The sequence below is a fragment of the Procambarus clarkii genome, chromosome 80 (assembly GCF_040958095.1).
Source record: "Procambarus clarkii isolate CNS0578487 chromosome 80, FALCON_Pclarkii_2.0, whole genome shotgun sequence".
NCBI classification, from domain to species: Eukaryota; Metazoa; Arthropoda; class Malacostraca; order Decapoda; family Cambaridae; genus Procambarus; species Procambarus clarkii.
In genome coordinates, this window is record NC_091229.1 from 20,418,805 (window position 1) to 20,429,130 (window position 10,326).

Genomic DNA, 10,326 nt, shown 5'->3' on the forward strand with positions numbered 1-10,326 from the left:
GTGTGTGTATCCTGTACTAACAACACACTCCCACTGTGTCCAAAGTAATTAGTACGGGGATTGTGCTAGTAGAAATGGTGTTGGCAGTAGTGGAGATGTCGTTGAAAGTGATGATAGTGTAGCTAGTGATGGTGATAGTGTAGCTAGTGATAGTGATAGTGTAGGTAGTGATGGTGCAGCAAGGGGGTATTCAGGAATAACTTCCTTGGCTGTATAGCTACAGGCGGGAGGATCTTACCTGACCACCTGCTCAAGCAGCTCTCTGCTTCCTTGTACCTGCTCCTACTAACCCCCCTCCCCCCTCCTACCACTCCACCATCAACCCCCTCCCCCACCCTGCCATCAACCTACCTACCCTCACCCATCTCCTGCTTGTACTGTTTCTCCAAGTTCTCCCTCGGTAACTATCACTCGTTATAATTTATTTCTGATGAAGAGGTTTCGTTTGATGTGTCGACTTTTGTTATACACAAGATCCTTATAATCACACTTGCTGCTGCTGCTACTGCTGCTGTTCCTGTTGCTGCTGCTGTTGCTTCCACTGGCCTCCTTTGCTGCCTACTGTTGTCGACACTGTTGTTGTGTCTGCCAATAGCCCGATTCAGAAAGCAGCTTGACTCGGATTAACGTGTGGTGGGATAGTTAGCAGTTTGATAACGCAAACAGGTCGGCAAACAGGACAACAACGGCTCGATTAAGGTAACGGAAGCTAAGGTGGATTTGAATTAATCGGGCGAATTCTTTTTGTCTTCAGTTCTCTACCTTTTATCATTGTTGGCTGCTGTAGCTTTCTCTCTGCTTTTGTAATTGTTATCGTCTTGTAATTACCACTGTCGTTATTATTTGGCTTCGAGCAAAAACAAACACGATATGAATATAAATATCCCCCCTCTCCTATCCTTAATTATTCCCCCCCCCATGCCCCACCGACCAAGACCCCCCCCATGCCCCACCGACCAAGACCCCCCCCCATGCCCCACCGACCAAGACCCCCCCCATGCCCCACCGACCAAGACCCCCCCCCATGCCCCACCGACTAAGACCCCCCCAATGCCCCACCGACCATGACCCCCCCCATGCCCCACCGACCAAGACCCCCCCCATGCCCCACCGACCAAGACCCCCCCATGCCCCACCGACCAAGACCCCCCCAACCCCCCTACCAGCAGACAGATTAGATACATAAAACTGAAGCTAAACAGCCTAATAAATAAACATACGTATCTCTTTGTGCACATCCCTCTTGGATAACTATAAGTTGTCCGGGGGTGAGGCCGACCTTGCTTGACCGCCAAGACCATATTTGGCTGCAATATGACCCGTTGTTCACTGACCGAGAGGGGGGGGGGGTTGAGATACTTGTGTTCGAGTCCAAGTTAGTGTTAATTCGAACGCTGTTAACTACTCTAGTCAAAGACCAGGGGGGAGGGAGGGGTCTTTGGAGAGTCATAAACGGGGACCATTGGACAGTCATACACGGGGCCACTGGCCAACCAAACAAGGGACCTTTGGATAAATATAACGGGGCCATTGGACGAAAACGGAACCAGGGGCCAGATTCTCGAAAGCACTTACGCAAGCACTTTCGAACCTGTACATCTTTTCTCAATCTTTGGCGGCTTTGTTTACAATTATTAAACAGTTAATGAGCTCCGAAGCACCAGGAGGCTGTTTATAACAATAACAACAGTTGAATGGCAAGTTGTTATGTTTGTAAACTGTTTAATAAATGTAACCAAAGCCGTTAAAGATTGAGGAAAGATGTACACGTTCGTAAGTGCTTTCGTGAATCTGGCCCCAGTACTGCATAAGGTTCAGTATGTGGCAGCAAACACTCCCCAGCGCACAAACCTACACACACACACCGCCCACCAGCAATCAATTATAGCAACTTCCTGCCCTAATCTTGCCTCCTAGTCAACGTTTCGTATCATACTCAACTGCTGTTTGTCTCTGTTATCTGTAAGGCGGGTTAAATTGGGATAGCCTTAAGTGTGTGTTATACAAGACTCTGTTAAGAGGAGTAGTTTAGGTCAGGGGTTGTTAAGAAGCTGACCTTAGATTAACGCTGGATAAGGTCACGCTGTATATGTACGGAAGGCGAAGCATATATGGAAGGGGGGAATGAGATGATGAAAGGGTAATGTTTTGTAATGGGAAATGAAATGGGAAATGAAACCCCTCTTTCCCAGAGCCCTGCCTCGCTTTCCCAGAGCCCCGCCCCCTCTTTCCCAGAGCCCCGCTCCTCTTTCCCAGAGCCCTGCTTCGCTTTCCCAGAGCCCCGCCTCGCTTTCCCAGAGCCCTGCTTCGCTTTCCCAGAGCCCCGCCTCGCTTTCCCAGAGCCCCGCCTCGCTTTCCCAGAGCCCCGCCTCGCTTTCCCAGAGCCCCGCCTCGCTTTCCCAGAGCCCCGCCTCGCTTTCCCAGAGCCCCACCCCCTCTTTCCCAGAGCCCCGCCCCCTCTTTCCCAGAGCCCCACCCCCTCTTTCCCAGAGCCCCGCCCCCTTTCTCAGAGAGCCCCACCTCTCTCTCTCTCCCCCATCTCCCTCCCCCAGGCAGCAAGACACACATCACCCCAAGAACCCCAAACAATCCTCCAGGACGCCCCCACCAAAACAAGATAGCAAACAAGTCCTCCTCTTTGTCCTTCGTAAGCAATTGTGGAGAGGTCGGCCGTGACGTGTGGACGCCGGGGGGCTCAGTCTGATATCTCAAACAATGGGGGGATTAAATATCTTGTGCTATCTTGGGATGGGGGAGGAGACAAGGATATTACTCTGCTATCACCGGTCACATCGTGGTTCGTGCGTTACCCTTTGAGTGTGGGAGAGGGAGGGAGAGGGAGGGAGAGGGATGGAGAGGGATGGAGAGGGAGGGAGAGGGATGGAGAGGGATGGAGAGGGATGGAGAGGGAGGGAGAGGGATGGAGAGGGATGGAGAGGGATAGGGGGGGAAGGGCGCTGAAAGAGGGATGGGATGGAGGGTTTCCCTATCCTCAACATCTGCATCTTACAAGCTTAAGCATATATTCTTAACTAAATATTTATATCAACAGTTTTCGTGTTGCACAAAAGTATATGAACAAATCCACAAGGGCCGTGACGAGGATTCGAACCTGCGTCCGGGAGCATCCCAGACACTGCCTTAATCGAGGCAGGTTCGAATCCTCGTCACGGCCCTTGTGGATTTGTTCATTTGATGCATCACGTTAGTGTGATCTCTGTGTGTACAAGTATATAATAACAATCTTATTCCCATATGCATACAATCGACTTGAGAATGGTCCAGGACGGACCGAAACGTCGTCGTCCCTTCATTTTCTAGTGTATGGTCTGGTCAACATATTTCAGCCATGTTATTGTGACTCATCGTCTACATGTAGAGATTTTTGTAATGCTAAAATTGCCTTCTGCAACACCTACGACCTACGAAACAGGCTGGCTGCCTGTCCCCGTCGAGGCCACTAGAGATGATGGCCCTTCGGGTAATGACAGGTAAATACATAATCATTACATAAATACATATTGTGGCTAACAATGCAAGCGGCAGTGTCATCTCTGAACCACTGTTAGTGGTGTTAATTACAGGGCAGAGTACAATGGTGGTGGATCACCTTGTGTTCGACAGCCATACTGCGAAACGAGATACCGACCTTGATCTCCCCCCTTTTGACCTCCAGGCCTTGGAGAAGCTAGACCATGGAGACATCTATTGGGAGAATATTAGACTGTCTACAGGCCTTGGTGTAAGCTAGACTATGGAGACATCTATTGGGAGAATATTAGACTGTCTATAGACCTTGGGGAAGCTAGACCATGGAGACATCTATTGGGAGAATATTAGACTGTCTACAGATCTTGGAGAAGCGACCCTGGAGACATCTATTGGGAGAATATTAGACTGTCTACAGGCCTTGGAGAAGCTAGACCATGGAGACATCTATTGGGAGAATATTAGACTGTCTACAGACCTTGGAGAAGCTAGACCATGGAGACATCTATTGGGAGAATATTAGACTGTCTACAGATCTTGGAGAAGCGACCCTGGAGACATCTATTGGGAGAATATTAGACTGTCTACAGGCCTTGGAGAAGCTAGACCATGGAGACATCTATTGGGAGAATATTAGACTGTCTACAGACCTTGGAGAAGCTAGACCATGGAGACATCTATTGGGAGAATATTAGACTGTCTACAGATCTTGGAGAAGCTAGACCATGGAGACATCTATTGGGAGAACATCACACTGTCTACAGGCCTTGGAGAAGCGACTATGGAGAGACCATGTCCCCGCGGCCCGGTCCTCGACCGGGCCGCGGGGACACTAAAGCCCCGAAATCATCTCAAGATAACCTCAAGATAACCACTACCGCCACACTCAAGGGAGATTTAAACAGGAGGTGAAGTAGTGATCCCAAACGCTACAAATTTTTCAAGAATTTCTACCACTAAAGTCGACGCGTTTACGCTTATATTCTTACTCTACAATTCCAAGGAATAAAGTTTACTTTTAATACAAGAATTAGCTCATTAGTATATTAAGCAGGCGATTATTTAGGTCAGTTGTGAAGCTAGTTTTGAAATGACATTTCATGGGGTCTCGGTGGCAGAGTGACTACGTTCTCAATTCACAACTGAGGATCCGGGGACCGATCCCTTGACGAGACAGAGATGGTTGGGCATATTTTCTTTCATCTGATGCCTCTATACACCTAGCAGTAAAAAAAATAGGTACCCGGGAGCTAGGCAACTGTTGTGGGTTGCATCTTGGGGAAACTTTGACCTTTTCCTCCATGATAATTCGACGAAAAAAATAGTAATTTAATAGTAATACTTTGAGTAATAGTAGGTGGGAATAGCAGGTGAGAAATAGCAGCACTAATAGTACCGAACCGAACCTATTAGAACCGAGTACTAATAGTACCGAAATAGCACTAATAGTACCGAACTACCATTAATGCGGTGGTGCTATTAAGTGTAATAGTATAGTGGTATTAGCAGTGTAAATTATGTTCCAGTACTTGTAGCTGAAGTCTTAACAGCAGTAGTAGCAGTTGACCAGACCACACACACTAGAAGGTGAAGGGACGACGACGACGTTTCGGTCCGTCCTGGACCATTCTCAAGTCGATTGTCGACCATTCTCACAATCGACTTGAGAATGGTCCAGGGCGGACCGAAACGTCGTCGTCGTCCCTTCACCTTCTAGTGTGTGTGGTCTGGCCAACTTACTTTAGCCACGTTATTGTGACTCCTCGCCTGCAGTAGTAGAAGTAGTAAGGTAAGTAGAAGTAGTAAGGCAAGTAGAACTATTAAGGAAAGTAGTAGTAAGGAAGGAAAGTAGGAGAAGAGCAGTGGAAGTAAAACACGTAAGAGCAGTTTGAGTAGTGGCAATAAATCAGAGCTCGTCGCTGGAAGACTCAGTGGGAGATGGGTTGGGGGGGGGGGTTGAGGGGGGGTTGAGGGGGGTTGAGGGGGGGTATTGTGGGCCCGTGGGGGGGGGGGAGTTGAGGGGGGGGGGCTGAAGCTGTGGAAGAGGAGGAGGAGGAGAAAGAGAAAAAGGTGTGATCTTTCTGCATCTCCTTATCTAAGGAGCCTAAGTGATCATTGATACCGTGTAATGAAGGGTGAGAGGCACTTCAGCTCTAACTACCCACCCATAACTACCCTCCCTTCCCTCTCTTCCCTTCCCTCTCTCCCCACCCCTTCTCCCTCAAGCTCTACCCTCCCTCCCTCCCTCCATGACTCTTGCATCCTGGAGGTCGTCTACTGCCCCCTCCCTCCATTAACTCCCTTCACACTCCCTAATCCCTCTCACATACAGCCTCTCGGACCCCTTCCATCAACCCCCCTCTCCCTTTATCCCCCCTTCCCTTCCCTTCATCCCCTCTCCCCCCTTTTCCTGAAAGGTTTCTGACGCCTCATTTCATGGTTTCAATTTTTCCTCTGGTGTCCTCTTCCTTTCCAACGTGGGGTTTCTACAGTGGTTCGTATAAACACTTAACGATGCAAGGGAGAGAGACTGATTGCCAGGAGTCATCAAGCATTTACGAAACCTCTAGATCTTTCCTTAACCATAGCGGCTTTGTTTAAGCTTTGTTTATATTTTTAAGCTGTTTATGAGCTCGGAAGCACCTATACGAGGTTGTTTATAAACAATTACAACCATTGGTTGTGAAGTTTCCAAGCTGGTAATCTGTCTTAATGAATGTAAACAAAGCCACCATGACTGGAGGAAAGATGTAGCGGTTTCGTAATTAGTTACCAAGCCTCTGGAGACGGTAACAGCCGCCTGAACCTTCTTGCTTCCACTCTAAAGCTTCCCCCAAATCATCATCCTTTTGTCAAAATGCTTCGTTTCATTTAAAAGCTTTTAATGTTACTTATTCCCAACTTCCACCAAATGATAAGAACATGTTTTATTCGTGAACTGTGTGGGTACACGCGGTTTTAACCCGCGCATGCGCAGTCTGGTATAACTTGGAGAGGGTATTTGTAGAGTATATATATATTTTTTTTAATTTGGGGGCTTGGTAAACTGGGTATGTCCTCTCGCTGACTCCTCTCTCTCATACTGATGAGGTTGTTCACTCTGGTGTGTGTGTGTGTGTGTGTGTGTGTGTGTGTGTGTGTGTGTGTGTGTGTGTGTGTGTGTGTGTGTGTGTGTGTGTGTGAGTGTGTGTGTGTGTGTGTACTCACCTATTTGTGCTTGCGGGGGTTGAGCTTTGGCGCTTTGGTCCCGCCTCTCAACTGTCAATCAACTGGTATACAGATTCCTGAGCCTACTGGACTCTATCATATCTAAAAAGTATTTTTTCTTTAAGTATTTTTTCATATATGTGTGTGTGTGTGTGTGTGTGTGTGTGTGTGTGTGTGTGTGTGTGTGTGTGTGTGTGAGATTGTCTATATGTAGTCACAGGTTGAAAGCTATACGTACATGTGTGTGTAATTACCTAAGTGTAATTACCTAAGTGTAGTTACAGGATGAGAGCTACGCTCGTGGTGTCCCGTCTTCCCAGCACTCTTTGTCATATAACGCTTTGAAACTAACTGTAAACTGAAACTATGTAAAACTATCCCGTATGGGCCTGTACCCCCCTCCTCCCCCCCCCCCCCCCCCATACTCCTCCACACACCCTCTTATCCCAGCACCATCACACTCTTGGGATAACTGTTTTGGTCGCTCGAGTGAGTGGAAATGACCTCTATAAAACGAGGAATTCGTATCGTCAGAGAACGGCTCTGTCTCCCAGCCTCACAGATATATATAAATGAATTCTCAGACCTCACACTTCTACCTGATTTAATGACTGAGAATGAGCTATAGTGCTTTAAATTTAAATAAGAGATTTTTTTGGGGGGTGGGGGTACTTTTTAGAACACGTTGGAGAGATTTGGAAGAGTTTGGGTATCGATATATATGTGCGTTTTCTATGTTCAAGGCGGGTCTAAAGGATTTCTGTCTTGTGCTTATATACATGTGCATTAATGTAGGATGATAAAACGATTCCACTAGAACTTGTGTTCTAAGCCTAACCAGTTTTCATCTCAACGGTTATCTGAGACAACAGCCATTTCAAATAATTGCCACCTCAAACAATTGCCACCGCAAACAATTGCCACCTCAAACAATTGCCACCGCAAACAATTGCCACCTCAAACAATTGCCACCTCAAACAATTGCCACCGCAAACAATTGCTAAGTTAGGTTCATAAATAGGAAGTTTCCAAAGCGTGACAAATAGCCACAAAGCAAGGAGCTATAACTCAAGAAACTAATGAACCCAAGTGTAATCTTATCGACAGTTCCATCTGACTATTGTCCCACCCGCGGCACATGACTTTATTGTGTGCTTAAAGCTTGAGAGAAAAAAAAAAAAAAAATTATATATATATATATATATATATATATATATATATATATATATATATATATATATATATATATATATATATATATATATATATATTCTTTACAGATAAAGTGGTGTGTGAGGGATTTGCTTTTGTGTAATGCATCCACCACCTCACACAGACAAACACACACACATTCAGAATTTCAGAAGATATGATAGAAAAAAAATAGATTTATTGCATTTAAGACAACTGGCGACTGGAAAGATAGGGTCCAAGAGTTGAAGCTCGATCTTGCAGGCACAAATAAGTCCCGGGAACACACACACACACACACACACACACACACACACACACACACACACACACACACACACACACACACACACACACGCACACACACAAACAATAGTTAACAACTGGAATGCTCTAGGAAGTGATTGCTCTCGCCCTTTTTAATTCCACCCCCAGTGTGTTTAACCCCCTCATAAGGAGTGGCGAGGATTCGAACCCGCCATTTCCGGAGGATCGACCCACTTGCCACTCCCTTTAAACCAGAAACAAAAATGCTTGGCCCAGAGCGGAGGTGTGGGTGTCCCGCATGAGGGAGTGACAGACAAGGATGAGAGAGTGAGAGATGAGGGGGGAGAGTGAGAGAGAGAGAGAGAGATGAGGGGGGAGAGTGAGAGAGAGAGAGAGAGACGCGGGGATAGTGAGAGGGACCTGGCCGCGAACCCATTCATGGTGAGCTGATAGAGTAACCTTGAACTTGAAATTTCCTGAACTCTCGTAAGCTCGGCCGAGTCCCAGCCGGCTTCCTCGCCTAGCTACAGGCTTGACACCTTGTCTGACTACTTGCCTGTTTGCTGGCTTCGCTAGCTGCTTCCCTATCTTGCTACTTCCTAGCATGCTACTTGCCTGCCTGCCTGCCTGCCACTTTGTCTGACTACTTGCCAGCCTACGTAGCCACTTGCCTGTTTGCTGGCTTGGCTAGTTACTTCCCTATTTGCCTTCCTAGCTTGTTACTTACCTGCCTGCTTAACTACTTCCCTAAGCTAGCTACTTGCCCACCTGCCGGCTGCCTTGCTACTTGCCTATTATGCCACTTCCTATACATAGTATCCACTGACGTCAACGCTCCATCAATCAAAGAGGACAGATACATGGACCTTTTCAATTTCCAGAATTTATAAAACTAATCAAGATAGGTTAAACTAAAAATTTCAGTGTGTCGGGGGAAGAAAAGGCTAATTTAACTCTAGATACAACAAATTTCAGCTTTATGTATATTAGTCAGAAGGGCTAAACTTGAAAAATAAGAAAAATATATTCCTGAAAAGCACTGAATACAAATACAACTGAATGACACTGGATAGAACTACTGAACAGGGTTAACAAATGAACAAATCCACAAGGGCCGTGACGAGGATTCGAAGCTCGATGAACTCGAATTCGATGAACAGGGGTTACTGAACGAGGGTTCTGGACAGGGACCCTAGACAGGGATACTAAAGAGTACTGGACAGGGATACTAAAAAGTACTGGACAGGGATACTAAAAAGTACTGGACAGAAATATCCACCACATAATATCCGTTGTTTAAGAGTCGCTACCTGGAACAAAAGGTAGCACGGGCTATGGTGAGCCCGTAACTTAACTCGCTCTTATATAAGAACTTATATATACACTCAGAACTATTAAACCCACGCTAAGTTAACCCAGCACGCGCCCCTCTTGATTATACATTCAACTCCATATACGATACACAACTACATCGGGAAGCGTGATTCGAATAATGCTTCGTGGGTTCGAATCCCACCACTCGAAATGATTCATCCCCCCAGGTAAGGCAAATATACAAGCAAATAACCCAGCCACATCTTCCCTAGGTCTGGCTAAGCACAAAAAGTAATATAGACTTTAGAAAATATGTTTTTTGTATACATTATGGGTTGGGTTTTGAGCCCTGTACTGCCTGCCTATTGCCGCCTTTTCCAGTACCGCCTACTACATGGGTATGGGGTACAGTTATGCGTCTTTGGGGCCAGCTGTAGCTTGGCCGAGCGCAGCTGTAGCTTGACCGAGGGCAGCTGTAGCTTGGCCGAGGGCAGCTGCAGCGTGGCCGAGAGCAGCTACAAATTGGCCGAGCGTAGCTGGGGGCATGGGTTTAAATTTTAGAACTTGTGTAGTCAGCTCCAGTTCGTACACCCTCGCCACAGCATTCCACTAGTCCCCGAGCGATAACGGGGCCGGTGTGTGGCTGGCTCCCTGGGCCGCCAGCCATCCCACGGTATAACGGCGCCTTAAGCGTAGATAGGCCCCTTGAAACCCCCCAAGATAACGACCCTGGGACGTGGTCAGGTCGTCCCCATACACCCTCCAAATCATGGGACTCCCTTTGAGACAGAAATGAACAAATCCACAAGGGCCGTGACGAGGATTCGAACCCGCGTCCGAGAGTTATTGTGATATCTG

The 10,326-nt window shown here is 47.1% G+C and overlaps 1 protein-coding gene across 3 annotated transcripts in view; it reads right to left on the reverse strand.

Annotated features, from left to right (window-relative positions):
• Window positions 1-10,326, reverse strand: part of Cht10 (Chitinase 10) — a 114,630-nt gene that overhangs the window by 103,312 nt on the left and 992 nt on the right. The gene's annotated exons all lie outside the window — the stretch shown is intronic.